We start from the raw sequence: 6,000 nt of genomic DNA, 5'->3' as shown, positions 1-6,000 counted from the left end.
AAATGTAGAGAACTCCAAAAAAGAGATAAAAATGGAGATGAAGATTATAAGAAGGAACCAATCTGAAATGGAGAATACATTATCTGAGATGAGAAGTATATTAAATGGAATAAACAAAGTGAATAAAGACGAGGATCACATGCCCTATCTAGAGAACAGAAAAGCCAATCAAGACACTCAATTAGAATGGCAAGAAAAAAGATGCCAAGACTATAAAAATGATTTAAGGAGCATATGGGACACTATTAAGGGTCCAAATATTTGTCTGATCAGTGTATCTGAAGAAAATCAAGATGTTGAACAGCTGTTTAAAGAAATAATATTGGAAAAATTCTGTCACTTGATGAAGGATATGGACATAAAACCCCAGGAAGCTCAGATAATTCCAAAAATCAGGGATCCGAAAAGGCCCACATCAAGACACATCATAATTAAAATGCCAAAGTTTAAATACAAAAAAAAAAAGAATATTAAAAGCAGCAAGAGAAAAACAAATAATTACATTTAAGGGAGTACCCATACGGAAGGAAGCTCATTTCTCAAAAGAAACTATGCAGGACAGAAGGGCTTAGCAAAAAATATTCGACAGGATGAAGACCCAGGATCTACAACCAGGATACTTTATCCAGCAAAGCTATCATTTAAAATTGAAGGACAGATAAAGAGAATATGAAAAGCAGCAAGAGAAAAACAAATAATTACATATAAGAGAACACCCATGTGACTGGCAGCTGATTTCTCAAGAGAGACAATGCGAGACAGAAGGGCTTGGCAAAAAATATTCGAAAGAATGAAGACCCAGGATATACAACCAAGAATAATTTATCCAGCAAAGCTATCATTTAGAGTTGAAGGACAAATAAAGAGCTTCCCAGACAAAAGTAAACTAAAGGAATTTATCACCACCAAGCCAAAATTACAGGAAATTTTTAAAGAGACTACTTTAAGAAGAAAAAACATGTATCAAAAACAGGAATAAAGAATGTTAACAAACTACATTCCTATCAATAAGTACCTCAAATGGAAAAGAATTAAGTGTTCCAAACAAGGGATAGAGTGGCTGAAAGGATAAGAAAACAAGACCCCTAAATATGAAAAGGAAGAGAATGAAAAAAGATATTGCTGTGATGAACCTAGAAGGTATTTAAGTCAGACGTAGAAAGATAAACACTATATGATTTCACTTATATGCAAAATTTAAGGAATAAAAAGAACAGACTAATTAAAAACAGACTCACAAATATAGTGGACAATTTGGTGATAGAGAGGACGGGTGTTTGGGGGGCTGGGAGAATGGAGCAAAGGGTTAAAGAAGTACAAATTAGTAGCTGATGTATGGACACAGAGATGGGGAGCATGGCATAGGGAATGCAATTAGCATTAATACATTGGCTAGGTGGAGGGTCATGGGAGGGAGGGAGCAATTGGGGGAATCATTTTACTAACTATATATATATGTGTAACCAATGTACTATATACTTGAAAGTAATTAAAATTTAAAAATACAAATAAATGAAAAATAAAAGTGCTTTTGGAATACAGCAAAAGCGCTCATAAGAGGAAAGTTCATATCATTACAGGCCTATTTCAAAAAACAAGAACAAATAAACAACCTAATGCTTCATCTTAAAAAACTAGAAAAAGAAGAACAAATGAACAACCTAATGCTTCATCTTAAAAAACTAGAAAAAGAAGAACAAATGAGGCCTGAAATCAGCAGAAGGAAATAAATAATCAAGATTAGAGTAGAATTAAATAAAATTGAAAACAAAAAACAATTTGAGTTGAAAAAGTAAATACAATAAAGAGCTGCTTCTTTGAGAAGTTTAATAAAATTGGCAACCCCCTGGCTAGACTCACTAAAGAAAAAAAAAAGAAAGGACACAAACAAACAAAATCAGGGATGAAGGAGGAGAAATTATGACAGACACTACAGAAATACAAAGGATCATTTAAGAATATTATGAAAAAGCATATAACACCAAATATAATAACCTAGATGAAATGAACAAGTACTTAGAAAGACCTTCTCAGACTGAATCAAGGAGAACTGGAAAATCTAAATAGACCAATCAGCAGTATGGAAATTTAAACAATCATCAAAAACCTACCAAAAAGTAAAAGTCCAGGACCAGATGGCTTCGCCAGTGAATTCTACCAAACAGTCAAAGAAGATTTAATATCTATTCTCCACAAACTCTACCAAAAAAATTGATGAGAAGGCAATACTTCCTAACTCATTTTATGATGCCAGTATTACCCTGTTACCAAAACCTGGCAGAGAAAACACAAAAAAAGAAGACTACAGACCAATATATCTCATGAACACAGATGCAAAATTCCTAAATAAGATACTAGTGAACCAAACACAGCAATATTTTTAAAAGATTATACACTACGATCTAGTGGGCTTCATCCCAGGGGTACAAGGATGTATCAACATATGCAAATCAATTCGTGTGATACACCACATAAACAAATTAAAAAATAAGAGTCATGTGATCATATCATTAGATGCAGAAAAAGCCTTCGACAAGATACAGTACCCATTATGTTCAAAACACTTAACAAAATCGGTTTAGAAGAAAAGTATCTTAACATAATAAAGGCCACATACAACCAATCCTCTGCCAACATCATACTTAATAGTGAAAAACTAAAAACCTCCCCTCTAAGATCAGGAACAAGGCAAGGCTGTCCACTATCGTCACTCTTATTCAATATAACATTGGAGGTCCTAGCAAGTGCAATCAGGCAAGAGAAAGATGTAAAAGGCATCCAAATAGGAAACGAAGAAGTCGAACTGTCACTATTTGCGGATGACATGATTCTCTATATAGAAAACCCTAAAGACTCCACAAGAACACTACTAGAAACAATAAGCAAATACAGTAAAGTCTCTGGTTACAAAATCGATGTTCAAAAATCCATAGCCTTCCTATACTCAATAATGAAGTGTCAGAAAAAGAAGTGGAAAATATAATTCCTTTTGCAATTGCAACAACATTAACAATAAAATACCTAGGAATAAATTTAACGAAACAAGTGAAGGACCTATATAATGAAAACTACGAGACCCTATTAAGAGAAATCGAAGAAGATACAAAGAAATGGAAAGATGTTCCGTGTTCTTGGATTGGAAGAATCAACATAGTTAAAATGACCTTATTACCTAGAGCATTATACAGATTTAATGTAATCCCCATCAAAATCCTAATGGCATTTTTTAAATAAATAGAACAAAAAATCATCAGATTTGTATGGAAGCACAAAAGACCCTGAATTGCCAAAGCCATCCTGAGAAAAAAGAATGAGGTTGGAGGCATCATGCTGCCTGACTTCAAATTATACTGCAAAGCGACAGTAATCAAATCATGGTATTGGCAGCAAAACAGACGCACAGACCAGACGCACAGAACAGAATTGAGGGTCCAGAAGTAAATCTATATTTCTATGGGCAAATAATTTTCAACAAAAAAACCCCCAAAATATACAGTGGAGAAAGGAAAGCCTCTTCAATAAATGGTGCTGGGAAAACTGGAAAGCCACCTGCAAAAGAATGAAACTAGGCTGTTGTCTATCACCACATACCAAAATTAATTCAAAATGGACTAAGGGCCTAACTATAAGACCTGAAACAATAAAATGCAAAGAAGAAAACATAGGAACTAAACTCAAGAACCTTGAGGATTTTATGAATTTGACCCCAAAGGCAAGAGAGATAAAAAGGCAAGGAAAGTAAAAGCAAAAATAAATGAATGGGACTACATCAAACTAAAAAGCTTCTGCTCAGCAAAAGAAATTGTCAGCAAGGTAAAGAGACAACCATTCTAATGAGAAAATACATTTGCAAGCAACACCTCTGATAAGGGCCTAATATTCAAAATATACAAAGAACTCATACAACTCAATAACAACAAAAAACCAAAGGATCCAATCAAAAAATGGGCAGAGGTGCTGAACACACACTTCTCCCTAGAGGACATACAAATGGCCAACAAATATTTGAAAAGATGCTCAACATCACTAGCTATTAGGGAAATACAAATCAAAACCACAATGAGATACCATCTCACACCTGTTAGAATAGCTATAATCAACAGGACAAGTAATAACAAATGTTGGAGAGGATGTGGAGAAAAAAGAACCCTCATACACTGCTGGTGGGACTGCAAATTGGTACAGCCACTATGGAAAACAGTATGGAGGCTCCTCAAAAAACTAAGAATTGATCTTCCATATGATCCAGCAATCCCTCTACTGGGTATTTACCCCAAAGACTTGAAAATTCATAACCTTAAAGATATTTGCACATCGATGTTCATAGCAGCATTATTCACAGTGATCAGCAAATGGAAGCAACCAAAGTGTCCTACGATAGATGATTGGATAAAGAAGCAGTGGTACATATATACAATGGAATGTTACTCAGCCATAAGAAGAGATGAAATACTGCCATTTGCGACAACATGGATGGAACTAGAGATAATCATGCTAAGTGAAATAAGCCAGACAGAAAAAGTTGAAAATCACATGGTATCACTTATATGTGAGATATAAACCTAAAAGCAACAAATGAGCAGGACAAACAAAGAGAGACTCATGAACTTGGACTATAGGCTAGTGGTTACTAGAGGTGTGAGGGAGGAGGGGGGAGATAGATGGGGTCAAAGGGGCCAAATATAGTGTTTAGGGGGAGGGTGAAATGGGTAAAGGGGATCAAATATATGGTAGCTGAGGGAAACTGGACTTTGGGTGGTAACACAATAGAATATACAGATTTCGAATGATAATATACATCTGAAAATTATATAATATTATTAACCAACGTTACCCCAATAAACTTAATAAAAAATTTAAAAAAGAATTACATTAATTAAAAATTACTATCAAACTCATCAGAAAAATTTGTAAGTACTTTGAAACTGTTGAGCTCACTGTGGCAGTGTGGTAGGTAGAATAATGCCTTCCGCTGCCCCCGCCCCAGGGATGTCCATATCCTAATTCCTGGAAATTGTATGCTACCTTACATGGCAAAAGGATCTTTGCATTGTTATTAAGGTAAAGATGAGGTTATCCTGAATTATCTGGTGGGCCCAATGTAATCTCAAGTGTCCTCATGAGAGAGAGAGGGGAGAGAGGGAGCGAGGGAGAGAGGGAGCGAGGGAGCAAGCGAGCTGCTTTTGAAGATGGAGTAAGGGGGCTCAGGCCAAGGAATATAGGTGATCTTTAGAATTTAGAGAAGGTAAGGAAATGGATTCTCCCCTATGCAGCCCCACTGACACCTTGATTTTAGCCCATCTTGGCATTCAGACCTCCAGAACTATAAGATAACAAATTTGTATTGTTTTGAGCTACTAAGTTTGTGGTATTTATTAAAGTAGCAATAAGAAACTAACATGGGCAATTACAACTTTTTAAAATTATAATTTTCCTGTAAAAGCTTAAATTTTATCAGTGGCAATGAATACTTGCTGTTTGTTTTCTCTGAAGAGGCAGGCTCACTTCATTCATTATTTCAGTAAATGTAGGCCAAAAATCAAGCCAGAATAACCATAGTTTATATTTGTTTTGGCCATTCTTTCAAGTACATAGAGTATTCCATGAAAAAAGCCACTAGTTCAGCTCACAACTCAAACAGTTGCATAAGTGCTCCTCCTGGAGACAATACTTTCCCCCACATTATACTTGAGCATGCTGCACAGGTGCTTTGTGCACACTTCCAGATGTGTCACACAGAATGTCAAAATGCTTGGGGGTCAAGTCTTAACACAATTCAGAATTTTTACTGCTTTATAGAGGACATTCTTAAGTGGAACTGGCTCCCCAACCCCTGCCCTGTGTGTGGCAGTGAAAAATACAGATTGGTGCCACTGCCATGATTCATCATAAGACTGATCAGCAGTTTACCCACCATGGCTTTTGCACTGTTCGTGCGCATGCCAACAGAGGGAAAATGGCAACAAGAAAAACCTTAGTATAATTACAAAAATAAGATTT

Source organism: Pteropus alecto, unplaced genomic scaffold (genome assembly GCF_000325575.1).
Source record: "Pteropus alecto unplaced genomic scaffold, ASM32557v1 scaffold555, whole genome shotgun sequence".
Classification (NCBI taxonomy): domain Eukaryota; kingdom Metazoa; phylum Chordata; class Mammalia; order Chiroptera; family Pteropodidae; genus Pteropus; species Pteropus alecto.
This window is presented reverse-complemented; position numbering follows the sequence as displayed.